Source organism: Amphiura filiformis, chromosome 17, assembly GCF_039555335.1.
Source record: "Amphiura filiformis chromosome 17, Afil_fr2py, whole genome shotgun sequence".
NCBI classification, from domain to species: domain Eukaryota; kingdom Metazoa; phylum Echinodermata; class Ophiuroidea; order Amphilepidida; family Amphiuridae; genus Amphiura; species Amphiura filiformis.
The window spans coordinates 26,482,431-26,505,776 of NC_092644.1; the positions used below are offsets into that span (position 1 = coordinate 26,482,431).

The following is a 23,346-nucleotide window of genomic DNA, read 5'->3' on the forward strand; positions in this document are numbered from 1 at the left end:
CAGCTCACTGCAAAATCCCATCCATATCAGTTTTGGACAATCAGGACATAGATTGGTCATTCCCCAAGTTCAGCTTTAATCCCGTCAACGGGTCAACACAAGATGTCACAAGACGTTTTGACTATTAACGACAACAGATTCATCTCACTACTCGCTCGTCGCTCGCTCTTACAATGTACACTCTCTGTCAGCCATTTGCTTGGGCTCAATTATTGTTAGAGCAAAGCAGTTCCATTCTATTTATAGCCACAATTTGAGCTATAAATTATGCACAATCACGTGTCTTCACTTAATTTTTAGTGGAGTTCATAAAAAAATACTACTGTACTTTACTGCTCATAAATATGGAAATCTTACACATACATTGTAGACACAAAAATTGTATCACTAGTTACAAAAAATATTAAAATATCTGTGTAGTAGATAGTAGCTGCATTACTACGTGTAGCTGGGTGACCTGGGTCAAATCAGTATGGTATTGAGAAGCCAATTTTCCAGCACATATTAATTAAAACAAAACTTCCATCACTCGAGGTCTGGACACATTTTTATTAAAAGTGGCATCAATGCAACAAATTCTATCTCATTATCTACATGGACGATTGTTGAGCCCATCTACTGACAAATTTATGATAATAAACATTCAAAATTACTACCATTACTTCAATTTTTACCACTGCAGAATAGAAAACAAAATGCCAGTGCACAAAATGGAAAACAAAAATATTATTCAAAAACTTCATAAATATCTGAAGTAGTCTCTACTACATGCACCCACACAATATCAAAATCAAATTTATAAGCTTTAGCTTATTTTGTCTTCGAATATAGTGCAATATTCAAAAACATTTCAGTCACTAGTATTAAAACAGTTTGATGCAAACTTGCCTCCCACGTAAAATGGCAAATATCAGGGTTCAAAATAAGCAGAGGAGCCAGGGGGAAATTTCGCCCCTGCTAAACCTGCAAATGCCTTTTAATTCCCATGGAAATCTTCACGACCAGACCAGTGTGCAACTTTTTATTGAAAATTACCCCTTCTTACAAACATCTTCAGAATAGCATGTAATAATATTCATTTTTAGTCTGCATTTCCTCCAGGTTGATATGAAACTGTCTCTGGTACAAGGCAAAGACACATGAACTAGGGGCAGTTTTTAAAAGAAGTTGCCCCTGCTTCAGAAAATCGTATTTACTACATATCTGATATTTATTTAGGGCCTGCATGGCAGTACAGATAACACCAGTATTACTTGGGAGGTCAGAGGTCAAAAATTTGACTTGAAATATGATCATCATTAATATCCGATGATCTGCATCATTCTATGTCATCATTAAACTACATTTACACCAACAATAAGGCAAAGTAAAAAATAAAACATGTTTCTCGTCCAGGTTTTGGAAAAATAGGAGGAAGAGGGGCTTTTTATTTTTTTTTTTTATTGAAAAAATACCCTAAATTGCCCTATTTTGAGTCTTTGACGCTTTTTATCCATTTTATAGCGTAACGATTAGAAGCTGAAAAACATAAAGAGGCTCTTTTTATTTTGTTGTTTTGAGATGTCAACCCCTCTGGTCATCACAAAACACTTCACAAATGCTTCTAATACTATTTTAAAGGCTTATAAGAAGAAGTTGCCACTTCTCTAGCATCTTTACAAAAACGTTATGACACAAAGATTGCAAAATAAAAAGAAAAATTATGCAAAATCTTCAAAAAAGGAAGCGGGAGGGGACGAGAAACATGTTTTTTATTTACTTGGTCTAACCAACACTATGGGAAATGTGCATTGACTTTTTCACACATCTGGTAAAATGATTAAGGCCGGGTTAGAGCTGAAAATGACTCTCACAACGATTTGTTGCAAATAGTCTGCACTGATGAAAAATATGTCCTTTTTAGGCCATTTAAAAATTTTAATATTTTGTCACCAATCAAAGCAAAAATTTGAAAGAAGTTTCCCTCCAAAACTCACATCAAAGCAAGCTAAATTAAATAAATGCATTTTATTCTGACTGACCGTTCAGTGACCCTGTCTGTGGTTTAGCAGGTCTTTTGTCTGGCTGGCATTGCTGCACCACCACGTACAACCCTGGCATTGAGATTATCATCAATGAACCTGCCTGTCTGCCTGCATGCAGTAAATGAAACATGTGAACTTGAACCACTCATACTGAAAATGTCAAATTACCTTCTAATTAGCAAGTACTGAAACAAATGTCATCTTCAAATGACTGTGCATACAAACTTTCTTTTTAATTACACCTTCAAAAATAGATTGCTGTATGCCTCAAATCAGGGTTCGAATTCGGCTGTATCGCATAGCAGTTTGCTCCACATTTTGAAGTAACTGCTACCCAATTTTGCATTTGCATAGCACTTTTTATAGTGCTTTAGTATATACATGTATATGGAAGTATCCTGATTATGATGAATTAGCCAAAAACTGCTACACAATTATTTTTAAACGAATTTGAACCCTACCTCAAATATAGGCCTACATTCATGTGAGGAGTGAGGTTAGTCAACACCTTGTTTAATATCTAGTTTTCTAACACTTGAATCAGTTTCCTTTATTCTGGGGGGTTATTGAAATCTACCATCATTTATAAGCAAAGCATCCATTTGTTTAATTTCAATATTTTGATGGTGTCATACCTATTAGGCCCTACATATTCACTATCATACCAGCCTGTCAGGTATTATACCTAAAAATTAAATTTAAGTTGGAAACGAAACTCCCATTCTAAAATTCTAAAATGAAAAACCTTGGTTATTACCTGGTTTGGTTATGGTACTTTATTTTGACCAACCCAAAAAAAAAAAACAGTAATCCCAGTAATACTACTAGAAAAGCAATTTTTATCCATCCAAGCAGAATTCCTTGAATTTGGATGATTTGCTGCACAGGTATAGGCCCTATCTATAACACCTGAAGGCAGTAACCAAAACAACAAAGAGTGCACATAAAGGTCACGCAGGGTACCAAACCAATGTGGTTATACTAGCTAGATCCAGTCTTGTGCTTTTGTTTGTCTAAACTGAAACCAGGGAAGTGCAAACCAAAAAATGAAACACATTTTATGATATGTTGTTTTTTATGTTATGCTTGCTTGGTAAGGAGAAGACTGATAAGTCTATAGTATTATCAGCACATAGACCCTCCTTCTACAGTCTATGATCAGCAAAACTATAGGAAGGTAAATAAGATTTTAAATGTTGATGTTATTTCTGGTAATGTTCTATTATATCATGCTCAAAATTAAAAGAAAAACATTGATGTTTAATATACTTTGATGGTTTGCTATGAAAAATAACAAATTACTAGGGCTTCATCAATGTTTTGTTTGTCCCGACTTTAATAATATTTAATACACTCACTAGCCAGACACCAGTTTAGGAAAAATGCATAAATGCAATAATTTATTCTAGAATAATCTACATAGAAATTAGAATAGGTTTAACGGTTTAATAGTGGATTATGGATACATAGTATCAAGGACTCTTAGGTTTCCGCAAATCTATGATTCATTATCATACGTCTATGACGTCATCATGTACAATCTGGGTTCCTCAGAGAGTTCCTTAGAGTTTGCTCATACATGTAGGCCTTCGGTTTGTTCAGCATGTCAAATCATCATAATTTTACTCAGTTCATTTCTTTGAATTGGCTCATAATATCCGATCTGCTACTCTCATTAAACCTTTATGGGCTTTGCTATCTTTCCACCCTGGCTGCGCTGGACTGATGCCAATTTTCTGAATCCCGCCAGTTTATCTGCACCTAGCCTGAATCACTATTACAATGGACTTTACCAATGATGTGTGACAACCAAGAATTTCATTGTAACACATGTAAATGTACACGTATGACTGTGGTACACACATTGTCCCTGTATAAATGTAATGTATTGTGAAAATTCACCTAAACTTGGACCAAAAAAAGACATTATCTAGACAATCTAGAGGAGGGGGGGTGTTGTCTTGTCAAAGTCTTTAGTTGCGGTTGGCTGTTCCAGTCTACCAATTCCAGTGTCATAATATAAGACTCAGCTCCTGCCCTGCACATACTCTTTCATGGCTTAGATTTCAGTTCTGGTATTAAAAGGAGTATTTTGTGATCCTAGCTAGCATCCTCTTTTTATGACATTTTTCAGTAGATATCCACAAAAAAGCTTATTCCCAAAATTTCAGTTGATTCTGATTTTATGCGAGTTATGCATGATTATGTGTATTACACTGCTCCATAGACAATGTTTTGTAATTTCGTTCTGGTATACCCCCGGGGTATACCAGAACGAAATTCAAATTTCACAATATCTTTACTAAACGAATTATTCTGCAAGAAATTTTTTGTATAAACATTATGTAGCCAGAGGTTTCCAGTGATATAAAAATCTCAACTTATTTTTAGAAAAGTGGGGGATGATGCTGTGGATCACGAAATGCCCTTTTAAACAAGAACTACTATTTTTGTCACTCTGCTCTGTACAACTTCAAGCATGTCTTATTCAATAATTTGTGTTTTAATTTCTAAGAGACTTGTACATGCCAGTAGGCCTAGTTGTTAGGCCTGATACAGTTTTTTGAAGTCGATATCGGAAGCAAATTATGCAACATATCGATATATTGACACATGCAACAGACTTTACCATTTTATTTACGACTCCACCCTCTTTCAGGAAACCGCAATGATCCCAGACATCGCTTCTTTTGGCTTGTTTTGATTGAAAATCAGTGATTTCAATGTCTTTTGGGGGGATCTTCTGGAGGGGTTTGAGACGACATGATGATGGCTCAGCTTGGAATTGGCAGACAGTAATTTAGGATATATTCTAAACATGTGTGCCATACAAGCCTAAAACCAGGAGTTAAAATGAGCTTACTGGCCCCAAAGATGGCTCCTGGTCCTATAGTTTGTAGTGTAAAATATGGCAGGCCTATAAGTAATAGTTGTATCGAAGAATGATCCTTTTGCTCACTGTTCTTTGTGAATGTTCTCTACCATTATTCATCCAGTCCTACAAGTGTTTCGTTGACCTAAATCTTGGTTGCTTTTTTTCATATTCGCCTGTCTTCTCGCCTTCTCGGTCGCTCAATTAACTCTTTCAGAATACACAGGCCTACATGTACAATAAGGCTCTCACCAATTCCCGAGTACCCGAGTTCCTGCCCGTCCTTGGCCTACCCGGGTCAAAATTCATGGGTCAAAGTACCGTACCCGAAAAACGTCTGGCTTCAATCAGAGTACATGTGTATCTTCCAGATGTTTATCAACATATTGATAACATTTAAGTTTTAAACATAATAGTCGAAACATTCAAATGAAAAACTTGAATAAAAATAAAATGATAATTAGTCCAAGTAAAATACAATACAAATAAAAACATGTTTATTGCCCCTCACCCTTGATTAATTTGTAATTTTAAGTTAACCTTATGAATATGTAGCTTGGGTAGGTTGGAAAAGGAAAGATCGCCAAACAAGAAACAGCAGTCCTACAATGAGAAGGACGGCAGTCCCGGTCCGGTCCCTTGCTCAGATTGACACAAGCGCCCTGTTAATGAGCGACCTAGATGCGGAGCTTGCCTTTGTATTCCCTTCAAGAGCGCCGAACTGCGTCGACCAACATTTTGCCGTGTAATCGGCCAATCAGATTATTGGACGGTCTGTTGTTTACAATTGTCAAACGATTGATTGAATCTGCTAATCAGAACCCCACTTCCGTGTTTATGCTCTGCACACTCTAAAATGTAAAAACTGTAGTCCCTTGCTGTTGGACTTGGAGTGTTGCTCAAAATGATCAATGCGAGCTGGGCACCTGTTATTGAACGACGTACACAGAGCTTTGTGTTCCCAAGAAGAGTGCCACTCTTTGCCAACCGGACCAACACTGAAATTGATGCATATTCAGCCAATCACCTTGTTTTGTTTTGCATGATTATCTGAGCTGAATTAAAATACATGTATACAGGGAACCCATACCGTAGTAGGCATAGTAGCTCTGCACAGGGCAGCACCAATACGAAAATGTCATACCGATAAATGTCTGTTTGCCCGGTTTTTTAAGTTTGCGTTGCAAAAGTACTAGAATTAGCCAATATCCAGTGATATCAAGCTCCAGATATCATGGATATCTGCAGAAAACCCACTTCTGTGTTTACGCTTTGCACGCAGTCTCGCAGATGCACGATGCACTCAAAATGTAAACAACCACCATTCGCATTGTTTTCTGACAGAAACTGTAAAGCTTAACTTTATCATAAGTAAACATAAACAAACAACATGCATGCAACATCGCCAGATTGCACTTGCAATGCTTGCAAGTGCAAAATAAAATGAAACTGAATGATGCAATGCACTGGCTGGCAATGCGTGCACGTTTACCCTGTGTAAAGATAGTCACTTGTGCTGAGCATGAAATTGGTCACTTATCGCTCACTGTTCAAAATGTGACATCTACACCAATTACAGTCCCCGAAACTGTCTACTTTTTAGCCGACCTCAATTCCGAAACATTTAGTGATAGTTAAAATGCGATCCCCAACCCTTTGGTTACCTTTGGACGAATTTTTCAAATCTCCGCTGAGTCTCCGTGTCTGAAATTCCCGGTACAAACATCGAAAATGTCGCAATTCTCAGTTCTCGGTGATGATACTATATCCGCGATCGCTGTTTTCATACATGAATATGCATATCTCTGACCCCTGTAAGGTCAAAAAGCGTGGCGTTGATTTCAACCAATCCGATCCACCGTTTAATAAGCAGCTTGATACTGACGTCATATCTGAGGTGACCAGGAGGCAGGAGCTACCATTTTGGTAAACTGAACTCGACTCGTGCGTTCTTTTGGTTCACATAAATCGAACAAAATTTTCAATAACGGGTAATAGTATGATTTCAATTTTTTATTAATGAAGTTACTTGTAGTTTTGAGGAATGACAAAGTTGTTTTTGGAAACTTAGATGTTTGTTTCAACTGATGATGTAGGATCGCAAGGTGAGTGAATTCGTGAAGAGATTTGCTTGTTTGAGTGATAGTAGGATACGGGATGTAGGCTAGTCCTCTGTGTTTGACCGGCTCCGACGTCTCAATTCACAACGTCTCAATTCGTACCTGCTTACCAGACAGCAATACTGCGTATTGCTGTATGGAACCAGATATATGCACGTTTCTGTGTTTATCTTTATTTTATGTGATTCATGGTTATGATTTCAACAACATGACAAAGCATGAAAGTTACAAGGAATGAAATTAAACTCACCTAAATTCTTCAAAAATAAGACGGAATTAGGCGGAGGTGACCAAAGCCCAAATTGGTCAGTGTACGGTCATACGACCATTAATTTGGGTCAGCTGAGTTGTTTATTTTCCGACATGCAGAATCCGTTCGCCGTCGTTGTGACATGTGTGATGTTTTGGCACTCAGACCGATTCCCGCGGTTCCCGGTTTTTCTTTGATAAATCCACTCCATTTCTGGATTTGCGCCCAATCATCGGATCAAAATACACCCAAATGACAACATTAGCAACACCATACCAATGTCGGTCGTGGTGAGCACACACTTGGGTCCTGATGTGACCAGGCTCAAGATAAATGCTCAAGCAAAGCATGTTGGCATGAAGAGAAAACTAGAAGTTTATAAAAATCAGCTCAGCTTCACCTCTCGATGAGTCCTTTATCTGTCTGACAGAGCTTGACCATGTTGACAGGACGGTGTAACCAGTCTATGGCCCCGTCTATGGCCCGTCTATGGTCCCCCGGCTATGGTCATGCCGCGGTCAATCTTTATACATGTACATGTAAATACTAGTAATACTAAATAATAAGTATTCTTTGTTTTATTAATTATCATATCTGCATATCTGCTCAGGTAATCTCCAATATAGCTCTGCTCGGGGCTCTGCTCTGCCAGAAAATGGTATGAATACATGATTGGTTTATTATAGTCCAGTCATGTGATCACCATGCTGGACACTTAGGTGAGGAAACATGTGGTAGGTCCATGGGTACATGTGATCGGTACAAGGGCACATGTGACATTCAATAAAGTTGCTGTGTAAAACCATGACCTACCCTCTCTGAGCACAGAGGGAGTTTGGGTCAGGCAGAAGAAAAAAATCGCTGCCTTTGGAGGCAATTTTTTTTTTCAATTTTAATGTACCTTTATACAGAGCTGGGTAGGGGAATTTTTTTTGCTCATGAGTGAGGCAAATTTTTTTTTTTTTACTCATCAGTGAGGCAAAATTATTTTTTTCAAAAACTCCCCCCCGCTAATATCTAATGGTGCGTCCCTAACGGGTCTTATCATGGCGGCTGTCGGCTGCAGTGGCGTAGCCAAGGGGGGGGGGGGGGCAAGGCTTCCCCCCTGTGAAGAATCTTGCCCCCCGGTGGGGTGGTGGCCCCCCCGACATTTAAGACTTTTTGTGTTTCTGACCAAATTTACATTATATTTTGCCATTTTAACCTAAAAAGTGCCAATTTTTGCGCGTACCATATTTCACCAGTTTAGCTTCAATATGGCAAATATTTACTCGCGATTCGCGCGCATTGGTAACATTAGCTGATTTTGTCGCCAAAAGGTGCCCCCCATTTGTCTTGCCCCCTTGCCCCCACTGGCAGACTGGGTAGTTTTTTAAGGGAAAATTGTATTGCCAAAGTATTCTGGCGAGTAGGCCTATTCTTACCATCTTAGCAAAAGAATAAAAAAAATTGCTTCATCAAAAGACCGAAAACAAATTGCTCCACTTCAGAAATGATGCCATGGTAGAAAAATTGTTACAGTTTAAGGAAATAAATTTTCTCGCGCTTCGGGCGAATTTGTAGGCCTAAGCAGTGGGGGCGGCACCACTGATCGATTCGGGGGAGGCATTTGGGGAAAAGTGCATTTCTCAAGGGGCAAAATCGACACTTGTGCACTTTGAAAATTGCCGCAAAAAGCGAAACCTGAATTTACGTAATTTGGAGGGTTTTGCCTCAACTGGGGGGGGATGCCGTAGCGCCGCCACTGTTTGTAAGGAGCCCGCCGCGTGAAGTCTCGAGGTAGGCCTAGGCCTATAATACCGGTATTGAATTATCTTGAGATAAAAAAAATGATCTTTTATATGTCACTTTCCGGGCTTTGTTCCTCCGAACTTGTAATAGTGCACCATATTAATCTAGTGGGCGAGGGGTTGAAAAACGGGATGCCTAGTGGTAAACAAAAAAAAGGTCCAAATTTTGAAAAAAGTCCACTTTTTCAAAATCCACCCTCCCACCAGTCCACTTTTTCAAAATCAGCCCCCAAATAAAATGATGAATCCTGGTTAGGCCTAAAGTGCCACGCATTTGTTCGGTGAGTTATCATGGTTATTCACTACTCAGATTTTCACCAAATAGTAATCATTCCAATAGGAAACAGGACGGTTCGCACCCTTTCAATTTCGGACCCGTGCACTTTCGCCCCCTTTCAATTTCGCACCCGTGCACTTTCGCCCCCCTTTTAAACCGCGGGTAATGTGCTGCTGTTGATTGATGATGCACGATCGATCGCTTCAACTCCCGGCGGTACAGTGGGGTGTTGTATGTGTATAGTATTGGTTGACTTTTGAGTGTTGATTGTCTGTGTTTGCAGTACCGGTACTGGGTCCAGCGTGTACAATAGCAAATAGTATGTTGATGGACTCTCCGGTTCGATTGAATTTAATAGGCCTATATTATTACGATATATTAAATGTGCTTCGACTAAAGATTGGTATTCATTATGTTTTTGATTTGTTATTTTGCTTTACTTAGGCCTATTTTATTTTATTTTATTTTAAGCCTATTAATTATTTTTATTATATTATTATTATTATTATTATTATATTAATTATTATTATATTATTGTTGTTAGAATTATGTTACCTTATTAGTACTTTATAATAGGCTGTATAATTTAGTATTCAATTATTTATGGCCTATAAAGTATAAAATTTATAGGGCCTAATATTGATATGGCCAAAAATATGATGGCTTATAATTTATAATTTTATCCCATCTTTATGTTGCCGAATTGATCTTCTTTGACATGACACTAATGGAAAAAAAATTTTAGCAAATTTCTCAAAGACAAATGCGCACAAGCAAAACAAATGCCTGCAGCAGCTTTGCGATAATGCTGTGCCGCCTTTCACCACCTTTCTTCACCGCGAGTATTAGCTGCCACTAGTACGCGAAAGCGCCGGGCGTGACATGGGTTCAATCAATGCAATGGTAGCCTACGGTGACTAGGCAGTAGCACGCATATATTCGTCCCAGAACACACCCGTACCGGATCGATTGCTTGAAAAGTCTCCGGGCCACGCGGCCGCGTGATTGTATCAAGTGTGACTCCCGGTGTGACTCCTTCAACCCATTATGTAATGAATGACTTACGCGAAAGCGCCGGGTATGGTGTGGGTCAAATCAATGGTAGGGTACCGTAAACAGACACGCAAAAGTGCCATATGCCTCTTGACGTACGATCGTAAAATATTATTAATCAGGAAAGTTTTCTGTTCGTTTTAATGAGAAATGTAAATAATGAACCAAATGTTTTAACTTTTATGTCTTTTAATGAATGATGTATTTTGTCTGTGTTCTTAATTAATTTAATATATATTTCTACAAGTGTTACGTAAATTGTATAAAACAAAGAAATGTAAATACTTTTAATGAATTTTAATATATTTGATGTATGATTTTTTGATGTTTATGCATTTGTATGTTTTTAAAAAAGTCTTACATATATAGGTCTTATGTATAATTCTACAAATTGTTATGTATATTGTTTTTATGACACAGAGCCCCTGTAATAGCAGATTTATCTGAAAGGTAGCCCTGTATAAATATGGTTTTAATAAATAACATAAAGTAAATAAACAAATTTGTGGAAAAATGCTATCCAATTCTGCATTGTAAATGATTGACATTTATGTGTTCATGATTCATTTTGTTTACTGGCCTGTCAATCACGGACTCATTATGACGATGCTTTATTAACACCACGGCACATCTTATATCTTAATCTGCTAAATATGCCGACAATTTTAAGGCGGGATGTTTGAACTCGAAGATGTCAATAATGTAATATAGCATCTATTTCTTAGATAATAAAGATCGTGTAAAGCTAGGAGATGAATTTCTTTCTTTATTTTTCTTTTCTTTTTCCTTTTTTTTTCGTTTTTATAGTGCCTTTTTTTTTTTTTTTTTTAATCAAGAAAGCTGCTTTGTCTTTTGAACCCTGTTTTGTTTTTGGATGTTGCTGCACATAATAAACAGTTTTAAACAATCAATTTATTTCTATCAATTAGATTTGATCAGTTCATCTTAATTTCTTTGGATTTCGTTTTTTCTTTCCCTTTCTTTCTTTATTTCCTTTCTTTCTTTTTTCGTTTGCATGATCAGGCTATGACATCTATCTTAAAGGAGTATTTCGTGATCCTAGTATCATCTTTTTATGACATTTTTTAGTAGACATGGTAGATATGCTTGAAAAAAATCTTATTCCCAAAATGTCAGTTGATTCCGATTTTGCATTATGCGAGTTATGCATGACTATGTGTATTACACTGCTCCATAGCCACTGTTGTAACACCAGAACGTAATTCAAAATTGAAGATATTTTTGCTAGACGAATTAAATCTGCAAGAATTATTTTTTGGACATAAACATTATGTAGCCAGAGGTTTCCAGTGGTATAAAAATCTCAATTTTTTTGAGAAAATTGATGGGATAATAATAATGATAATAATAATAATAATAATAATAATAATAATAATAATAATAATAATAATAATAATAATAACTTTATTTATACACGGTAAAACATGTTCAATACAATATTGATCTTCCACATGTCCGTGTGGATATTAAAACATTACTAAAATATAAAATATAAAAGTTTGTTAAAAGATAATTATAATGCAAAAATGTACATAGACTAATACAATATTTCACTAAGAGACAAAAATTTATAATAAATGAATATGATAAAATAATCTGCATTCATCCTCATATCATTGTTATTCTTCTTCTTATTATTATTATTATCATATTATTATCATTATATTATATTATTAAATAAACTTTGTTTATATTATTAACATTGTTATTATTATTATTATCATATTATTATTATTATCATCATATTATATTATTAAATTAACTTTGTTTATATGTTTTGTGTTACACCCCATTGGATGTTGTGTCATACTTTCATTGTTTTTAATTTTATCCATTGCTTGTTGACACTTGTATCCTTTTGGATCCATCCTTTGGTCGTCAGTTGGAACAAATTTTCACTGTTTTTATACATATTATAATTAATAATTAAATATAAATTTATTATTATTATTACTATTTATTATTATTACTATTTTTATCATTGAATTCTAATTATTTCATTATTTTGGGTAAGCCTGCTGCTAAAATATCTGGCCTGTAATATATACTGAGAAAAAAAAAATCGTTCCTCTATTTTGTTATAAAATATCCTTTCTTTCCTTCCTTCCCGGGTTTATCATGACTTAATAAGTGCATGCCCGACGGCCCCAGCACTATAAACATACTACGCCGTACCGCCGGGAGTTCAAGCAATCGATCGTTCATCAATCAACAGCAGCACAATACCCGCGGTATAAAAAGGGGGCGAAAGTGCACGGGTGCGAAATAGAAAGGGGGCGAAAGTGCACGGGTCCGAAATTGAAAGGGTGCGAACCGTCCAGCATTCATCCAATAGACATGGGTCTCCTTTGCCCTCCTTTAAAAAGTTTTCATGCGCGCGAATGTGAACTTATCATAACCTATTAGGCGTAGATTTCATTTTGACAGTAAGGTGGATGAGGTTGGAAAATTTCAATTCATAGTGAATCCAGCACCGTTAGGGGACAAAATAAGTTTATGGTACTAGGTTTACAAATGCGCGAGAAGTGTGCGAATGAATTTTCGGGGCTAAAATGACCAAAACAAATTAGGTTTGGCCAGAAACTCACAGTGACAGTCAACATGATGGACCATCCACATCGGCAGAATATTGGGCAATTTATTCAAATAATTAAATACTTGGCAATTCTCAATTTTGGGTGCGGGTCAACAGGACTCAACACCAACCGACAGTAAACTCAAAATCAATCGTGAAGAGCCTTATGTCCTTTTTTTTTATTGCTCTTTTGGTTTTCTTTTGTGATCCGCGAACCATTTTATTCAATTCATCCTGCATAATGTTGTTTTATCTTATACACCGCTTATACATGTATAAATTTCCAAAGTTTTCCAGCCAATCTGTGCATGATTGATCTGAGACTAGTCTCAGTGATTGATTGACTTTACTTTTCCCAAGAATTGAGTGCGATTTTTGCATATTAAATGCACACTCTGATGTCACAATGACGCGATGAAGTTGTGCTCATACTTTGGGCGGATAAAATAGCAACTCCTTTTTTCCCCGGCTTTCAGGAATTCGGAAACCACCCAGATATTTTTCTTGCCAAGGGCAATGACCTTTTAAAAGAAAGTGGTGGCGCTATTTATTTTCTGCTTCATACCAGGCGGCGAGTGGCATGATAGAGCCGGCAACTTGTTTGGGGGCGTTGTGTGATAAAGTTCTCTTTATACGTCACTTACGGCAATTTGAAATTAGTCTGATTGATCACATTCCCGAGAGGAAAGGGCTATTTTGAGAAAGGCGCAGGATAACCAGGATTGGATAAGCAACATTCATCCCCCCAGAGAAGATGAGAAGAAACCCCCGGCCAAGTCCCTACCGTCAGCAATTTGTGCAATAGTACGGCATTATTACTGAACTATGAGCTTATTGCTGGAAAGGGCCTTAACGTACCGGCTATATAAGGGGCTGTGCAATAATTATGGGGGGGGGGTAAAATGTCCAAACGGCTCGCCAAAAATCGCTTGTGCCCCCCCCCCTCTCGGCCCGCCAAAAATCGTTTGTCCCCATCTCGGCTTGCCAAAATATCTTTGCCCCTCCCCTTGCACATGCCAAATTTTTGGGATCCCAATAATTTTGCAAACATTAAATTGTCTATATATAGGCCTACATGTTGTGAGCGCAGCGAGGAAAATTTGCATATTTAAGCGTTTCCGCACGGTTTTCCTGATGCGTTGTTGCACGCGTGTACACTGCTGATGGTACAAAGATTTTCTTTCCTTTTCAATTTCAAACACATACTGCAGTTACTGTCCGTTTTCCTATACACAATACACAGTGCTCTTTCCCATTGACGCGTGACCTCTACAAATAGCCCTACGTTAAAAGTATGGAGATATGACTAGTTAACGTCGCTGTGTGAAAAATAACCGGCCAATATTAAAAGTACTCTTCTAAAGTTCTAGAAAATATAGTTTTTAACATGTCCTAAATTTTTAGCTAATTTAGATGTTTGGAAATATTCGTACTTTGGTGTTTTAGTTAATGTTATAGGTAATAGTACATTGCCTAGTTAACGTCGCTGTGTGAAAAATAACCGGCCAATATTAAAAGTACTCTTCTAAAATTCTAGACAATATAGTTTTGTAACATGTCCTAAATTTTTAGCTAATTTAGGTGTTTGGAGAGGGTCGCACTTTTGTGTTTTAGGTCGGATGTGTGACCGGCAGATAACACCAAAAATACGCAGAAATTATCTCCAAACCGAGTTAAAAAAACAATCATTATGTTGCTCATTTTCAAGAATGCTGGTTTACAAAAGCAGGCAATTGTCTCATTTCGTGAACAAAGGTACACATACCATTGTTTCCTTTCGTTTCCTTTATAATCGGTTACCGTCAACTGAAGCTATAATACCAGCTTTATTGCGATATCGCACATGAAAACAGACACTTGTGCACAACCAGTGAAGATCCGATTTAATCAGTTGAGCTGTTTCAATGAGTGTTATCTTGGTTTAATAGCTTTTAAGGGGGTTCGAAACGATGTTTCTGGAAAACAGAAACTGAATTTAGAACCATTTGAATAGATTGAATAAGTTAAGCTAAATACACTGAGCAAAATAGTTTTTGTTTGAAGAAAATCGGACATACGGTTGTCAAGATAGGCCTATATATGTTTTTAGTTTCTTTCTATTCTATTGTTTTTGCCAATATATTGATGAAGTTAATGAGGAAAATTGGAATAATGTGCTCATGAATATTCATGTTTGCCAATATTATACCAATATCTTATGAATAAACCTTCATACTACTTTTATTTTATATGATTTTGACATGAAACTTTGCCAATGTGTTTCTATGGCCTAAAACATTAACATGTGATTTTCCCGCCCGTCTAATTTGCATATTTGCATAATTAATTAGCATTATACTTCAAGCTAATTAATTATGCAAATATGCAAATTAGATGGGCGGGAATTAATTAATTATGCAAATATGCAAATTAAATGTTTAGGTCATAGAGACACATTGGCAAAGTTTCAGGTCAAAATTCTTAAAGGTAAAAGTAGTATGAAGGTTTATTCATAAAATATTGGGAAAATATTGGCAAAAATTAATGTTAATGAGCACATTTTGCCAATTTTCCTCATTAACTTCATCAATATATTGGCAAAAACAATAGAATACAAAGAATCTTTCAACAGCAATATCTCAAAAACCGTTTGTCCGATTTGGCTCAAATTTTGGAATTAAGATTATTTTGCATATCTCTCTGCAACAAGTCTATTTTAATCTCAATCAGAGCAACTTGATTTTGCCTTTCGTACCACCTTAATGGGGTTAAGTCCTGCAAAGGTCGAGATGAATTCTACTGTAGACATGACTGCATCATGACGAGTGGAATAGTGAAATAAAATCCTTAAAATATTGCAGTTGGAGTTTACAAATCTGGATTTTCATTCCTTGGCCTTGTCTTTATAAAAAACATACGGTAACAAAGTACAAACATATCAAAAAAACTCAATTTTGCGAAAGAAACAATGTCTAGAGTACATCACAGCTGCCTTTTAAGGGGCTTTCGGTGAGAGCAAAATTTAACTGAAAAATATGGGGTCATTGGGACGGTGAGAGCATGATTTTTGGCATTCGGTGAGAGCAAAATGTAAAATACTGAGGTCTTTGGGTGAGAACATGATCTTTTATTAAATGGAATCTTTGGATGAGAGCCGAAACAGAGGCACAGAAACCTTAAGCATTGAATTTTTAGTTCTAAATGGCTTCAAATATTTTTTTTTTTCAAAATAGGTAACGAAATCATAAATGAAAATTGCTGTACGTTTACAACTTACAGAGCATGTGTTCAATAGGGAGCTATATATGGGGGGTCTTTGGGTGACAGCGGCACTGAAAAAGAGGGCATTTTCTAGCCCTTATAATACATAGGCCTACGCGCATGTTACCTCCAAAGTGGGAGTGCCCCCCGCGGGGTATTATAAAATAATCATATTCGTTCTTTAATGATTTAAAGAACGAGCATCATAGTGTTAAAACACTGTATTAGTCAGGTAGGCCTATATACGGGAATTTATGACCCCCGGACTCTACCAAATCAACTTTTTAGCTTCCTTCTATATATCTATTTATGCCAACACATTCAAAAATGATTCCCGGCACATATTTAAGGTTAAAGGTCAACACAGTGGTCAAATTTCAAAGTTGCTCAAATCTGGTTAACAAGCACATCACATTATTCCTCTCATTGCAAGGATTCAGAAAAAAAGTATAGTTTGACCTACCTGCAACAGTACCGTTCTTGAGTTATAAGCAAAAAGGTCAAATCTTGGGGGCGGTCAGTTATTTGGGCCAAACAGGGGCCGAAAATTAACAATGCTCCGATTTCAACGAAATTGGTCTCAAATATCATTGCTTGTCATGTAAAAACAAGTCGTTAGTGATATGTGCTTTAATATGGAACCATGAGCAGTGGAGTATAGCAAGCACTTTTTCAGAGGGGGGGGGCAAAGGGGGGCAAGACAAATTTTAAGGGGGCACCTTTTGGCGACAAAATCAGTTAATGTTACAAATGCGCGCAAAGCGCGCGAACAAATTTGCCATATTGAAGCTAAACTGGTGAAATATGGTACAGAAAGTGAATAAATTCGCGCGAAGCGCGCAAAAATTGGCACTTTTTAGGTTAAAATGGCAAAATATAGGCCCTAATGTAAATTTGATCAGAAACACAAAAAAGTCTTAATGTCGGGGCGGTGGCACCATCCCACAGGGGGGGGGGCAAGAATTTTCACAGGGGGCAGTAGCCCCCCCCCCCCTGGCTACGCCACTGACCATGAGAGCCTGATTATGGAGCTTTATGGGTTCATCACTGAGAGCATGGTTTTTGGCACAATAGGATGATGATCTCTGTGAGAGCAAAATGAAGATATGAGGTCATTGGGACCGTGATTTGGGACACACCGTTTGGACCGGGGCATTGGGTGATAACACTGGGCAGATATCGGATCTTAGTGAGAGTTTTGAACCGCCACACAGAAGTTAAAGCCATATAACATTTGCTGAGGAGAACGCCCTCAAAAAAATTTTAAATTCAGGTTTTTACACGATTGTAATGTAGGGGAAGGTGGGGCATAACGGAACACTTAACTTTGAGGATGCTCTGTGACGTCACCATAAGTAATATGACTGTAAAAATTATATATTCAGTCGAAGTTTGTATTTACCTGTAATATACCATTAACCAATATGACTTGAATCTTACAATTTTTTATAAAAATGAAGAAATATTTTCAACAACAAAAAATCCGTTTTGCCCCACTATCGGGGCAAAACGGAACCCCCCTATGGGGCAAAACGGCACCCTGGGTGCAAACTTATATTAGTTGTTCCATCGGTAGGCCCTATTCCTAGTTATATGTAGGCCTATATTCAGTTACAATATTAAGTGGGCCTACCATCTCTGTGGAGTGAGTGGTTATTTTCTTATAGGCCTAGTAGGCCTATAATATGTATGACCAATATTTGATTAGAAAGAAATATTCAGTAGGCCTACCATCTCTGTGGAGTAAGTGGTTAACTTTTAATCATTAATTCTATCTGTAGGTCTAGTTATATGTCTATGTTTCAGCGAAGTGTTTACCATGTTCGAGTAGGCCCCTAGATAACGCCTACATTTCCTTGAGTGAAGACAAGTTATGTCCAATTGGGGCAAAACGGAACCCATCTGTGGGACAAAACGCCCGGGGCAAAACGGAACCCTGTTCCGTTATGCCCCGCACCTAGGGTTCCGTTTTGCCCCATACCCGATTTTTTAGAAATTGGTTGCATGCATAATACATCGTAGCATATAGGCCATGCACTTAATACAGCTCATGGCTAGTACCTTCGTGTTTACAATATACACAATTATTTGGGAATCCGATATTAATGAAGTAAAATTTCAGCGCATTAAGGGCTGGGGTATGAACGTTTGGACGGTATTTATTTTGGGACATTAGAGCACATCAGACATATCGAATTGCATTCTGAATACGAAGAATGTCATTCTGATATCAAATAATTTTGATTTTTGAAATTCGCAATATAATACACATTTTATGGCAAATCATTAAAAATTGATATTTTTGATATTTAACAGTACCTGAAGTGAACTTTATAAATCTGATGATTTATACTTAAAGTGTATGTAGGTGGGATGAAAAGCCGACGATCAATTGAAAATTTTGACCTTTTGTATTGAAGATATGGATTTTTTCCCAAAACACCAAAAAAATTAGGTCTTTTGGGGAAAAAATCCATATCTTCAACATGAAAGGTCAAAATTTTCAATTGACCGTCGGCTTTTCCTCCCTGCTACATACACTTTAAGAATATATCATTAGATTTATATAATTCACTTCGAGGACTGTTATATATCAACAATTTGAAAAATATCAAATTTTTATAATTTGTCATAAAATTTATATTATATTGTGATTTTCAAAAATGAAAATTATTTGATATCAGAAAGACATGCTTCGTATTCAGAATGCAATTCGATAGGTCTGAGGTGCTCTCATGTCGCACAAAAAATACTGTCGAAACGCAATAAACGCTCATTTTAGATCCCTTAAACATCTACATATCTTACACCAGACGGGTAGTAATTTTTTGACTCGATCTTGCTCGAATGTCAGTGGATTGTTTCAGATAAAATTTTTGTTGTAAATCCTCGTAGCCATACTTGTGTTCCTCAATATAATTTGCATAGACGGCAGTATTGCCAAGGCCTATTTTTCCAGGTGGTTCCGTTTTGCCCCGGGGGTCCGTTATGCCCCACCTTCCCCTACTTTAGTAAACAAAGATTCTCTGCAAAAATCAAGACTTTAGGTGCTGTAGTTTTGTCAAAATCCGAGATTTTGAATAAACCGCCTGAATCAGCGTTTTATTATTACGATCGAAATATTAGTCGAACGCGTATGCGATGTCAACACACCCCTACGTATACACGGCGTGCGGGACACACACACACACGCCAGAGGGTCGTACCATATTACAACCGCCGGCGTGACATGCATTAGACCCTCCCTCGGGTCCATGGAGAACGACTGGTAATGTAGATTACATAGCATTAAAAATCAACCGGGAGCGGTCACTGAATTTTAGCATTCATACTGCAGTTACTGTCCGTTTTCCTATACACAATATACACAGTGCTCTTTCCCATTGACGCGTGACCTCTACAAATAGCCCTACGTTAAAAGTATGGGGATATGACTAGTTAACGTCGCTGTGTGAAAAATAACCGGCCAATATTAAAAGTACTCTTCTAAAGTTCTAGAAAATATAGTTTTTAACATGTCCTAAATTTTTAGCTAATTTAGATGTTTGGAAATATTCGTACTTTGGTGTTTTAGTTCATGTTATAGGTAATAGTACATTGCCTAGTTAACGTCGCTGTGTGAAAAATAACCGGCCAATATTAAAAGTACTCTTCTAAAATTCTAGACAATATAGTTTTGTAACATGTCCTAAATTTTTAGCTAATTTAGATGTTTGGAAATATTCGTACTTTGGTGTTTTAGGAAGGATATGTAAACGACAGATAACACCAAAAATATGAAGAAATTATTTCAAAACCGTGTTAAGTCAACAATCATTATGTTGCTCATTTTCAAGAATGCTGGTTTACAAAAAGCAGGCAATTGTCTCATTTCGTGAACAAAGCTACACATACCATTGTTTCCTTTCGTTTCCTTTATAATCGGTTACCCTGCAACTGAAGCTATAATACCAGCTTTATTGCGATATCGCACATGAAAACAGATCCGATTTAATCAGTTGAGCTGTTTCAATGAGTGTTATCTTGGTTTAATAGCTTTTAATGGGGTTAAGTCCTGCAAAGGTCGAGATGAATTCTACTGTAGACATGACTGCATCATGTCAATGTAGGAGGTGTGATAGTGTAGTGGCATCAATTTTGTAGAAAGAGAAATTGGCTTTGGGCGCTGGGAAGTGGTTTTGGTCGCTGTGTATTTAGAATCGGGTGGGGTGGGGGGGGTGAAGGACTATGGCATATTTTGATAGGCTATTATGTAATTATGTATCGGTCCATTATCCAGGCCGGACCGAACCGAGACTGTGGGACAGTCTAGACATGCATTGGCGCTATAGTTGTAAATTCCGATTTTCTTTGCTTTACCTCACTTGTTCGGCTCAAAATTAAAAGGGGACATATCTGACAGTAAATGCTAATATTTTATTGAAAATTAATACTAATACTATTTTTAAAGAAATGTTATAGGCCTAATATGGCTTTAAGCCTTAATCGATTCAAATACATGTCTGGGTCAAGAGGGTTTCAGTGGGAGCGCGGGTCCAATCCTGCCCAAATAGGCGTGGTGGTAATCACAGAAGAAATGGAGATTTAAAAAAAAATTGCCATTTTTATAATGATAAATTGATTCCTGTTCTCTTCTGAGGCTGCCAGGACGTGTAGGAAGTCGATATTCAAGCGGTGACTATTCGCCATTAGACTTGTACAAGATGACCCTTTTGTTTCTGTGGGTGACATATTAATCATGTTATAGGCCTAGTCATTTGCAGGTGGTGTATGACGTGCAGTCCCTAAATTCAGTAAATTTTCATCGTCAACCGTGTAATTGAATGGGATTATTTTGAAATTTTAAAACGCTTGAAATATCACAAACAAATAGGCCTATGTTGATAAATAATATAAATACAAGCTAAAACCGTTGGGGTTCGATAATGAACCCCACAAAACTAACCGAGTATATGGAAAATGCCATACGGCCGGGCGGTTTCACGAGTTGCCGGCTCGATCATGTCATCCGCCGCCTGGTCATTTGCTTCAAGGACATCACTAAAACAACCTAAAAGGTAAAAACTCAAATTTCGCTAAAATGTCAGTTGTTTCCTTTTATCAAGGAGGAGCAGTATAACTAGGCCTAGAATAATTGTGACCAGCTTCAACAAAACCCGCAACAAGTCGCCAGGCATGCATGTTTTTGAGTTTAGGCCTTTAAAGATGACATTCCCATAAAAAAAAATCAAATTTTGGAATTAATTTCATGGTATTTGACTGTACTTATTAACGCGGCTGTGTACTCTAGCCATTGTTTCTTTCTCAAAATTGAGTTTTTATGATATGTTTGTACCTTGTTATGTTTTTTATAAATACAAGGAATGAAAATCCAGATTTGTAAACTCCAACTGCAATATTTTAAGGATTTTATTTCACTATTCCACTCGTGTTTGAAATTGAAAAGGAAATAAAATCTTTGTTGTACCAGCAAGGTACACGCGCGCAACAACTCATCGCGTTGCGTATCGCGCAATTTGTTAACGCACAAATACGCGACGCATACGCGACGCTTATCTGCATGCGCGGCGCATCTTATGGAAACACCACGGAAGCACTGATTTCACAAAAACCTAGTGGTCAAATGGCTCCGTTTTAGCTGATAAAATGTGGGTTTTTTCAAGTTCTTTCCCCGATTTAAATATCAAGTTATGAATGGATTTCGCTCAAACTTCTCAAGGGGCTGTGGATTTACCCGATGTTCACGTAATATAAGTTACAAAAACGAAAACTGTCGCATTCTCCTGTGAGATTCGATGAAAGTGCAAAATGTGACCACTTTAAACTTCAACGGCCATTATTTCAATGTTCATTTTCTCGGTAAAATGACGATTTAGGTACACGATAACTCAATAAATACAGCATCTATAGGTAAGCAAATATGATCATCGTAAAAAGCATGATCGACTCAAGAAACGGTTTTCTCATTTTTTATATTTTGGTCTATTTCCGATTTTGGGCATCATTTTGTGCAAATAGGCGTTTTTGAATTTTAAAAGTTCATTTTGATGCCTTATAATTTATGGTCAATATCTCAAAAAATAAGGCCAATATCAAAAAATAAAAAAAAACCGTTTTTGGAATGGAGCCTCAAGATTGAGCTAAAAACAAAATAAAATATTTTGGAAAGAGTGTATATTTCTTTTGACGCACCATAATAAAATAGACAAATACTCACTTTTTGTGATTTTCTTCAAAAATGTTGTTTTTACCCCAAATCTGTATTTATATTAAGATTTATTGATGTCTTGCCTTCATAAAAATGTATACTTTTATATGTTTTGCGCGAATAATTACAAAGTTATTGCACTTTTACTACATGCATGTCTGAGAGTACACAGCCACCTTAAAAAGAGGTTTATTTAATCAATAATTAACCGTTGAACTATGATAATCCCTATCCAATCCTGTAGGCCTATGCAGGAAACTAATCTGCCCATTACTCAGAATAGCAATTTGGCCAAAATATCAGGGTATTATATTTACAAAATTAATATGCTATTTATATAATTTTGGTATCATTTTAACGCTTATTGTCTAGTACTTACAATTTTATTCAAATCATGACATGTCAAAATTTTGACTTGTTCCTCGTTTTGTCAGAACGGGTCACAATTGAGAAATTCTGGAGTCTGCGAAAGCTTAGTTGGATGTTGGAGAGGTTGGAGAGATTCCTCACACAGCGCCACCCACTTTTTGCCAAAACCACAATGTACCCAGAATTCCACACCCATTTAAGTGTTTACTATTGTTTAAATTATCATCCATTAAATGAATTTATTTGCATGAATTCTATTGAGTAATTGCAGAAACACCCTTGCATAGAGAGTTACAAATCCTAAAAAATACACTTACTATCAGAGAGATATTATGATTTTGTATTTTGACAATTATTGTCATGCTTCTTGGGAATTATACTGAAAAATAGAAACGCTCGATAAAATCTCCATTTTGGGTCTATGGCTGTAACGCAATGAGTGAATATAGTGCGATTTTACCATTGGAAATACTGGACATTTTTAACATTTACACCTTTAAAATATTGTGCGATTGTTAAGGAAACATAGCAGAAATGAGTTGGGGGA

General features: G+C 36.8%; 1 protein-coding gene across 1 annotated transcript in view; it reads right to left on the bottom strand.

Annotated features, from left to right (window-relative positions):
- Positions 1-7,438, bottom strand: part of LOC140137531 (influenza virus NS1A-binding protein homolog) — a 76,836-nt gene extending 69,398 nt beyond the window's left edge. Inside the window, 1 exon segment of the mRNA XM_072159246.1 lies at positions 7,267-7,438. The gene's annotated coding sequence lies outside the window, so the exon portion shown is untranslated.
- Positions 7,439-23,346: the final 15,908 nt, after the last annotated feature.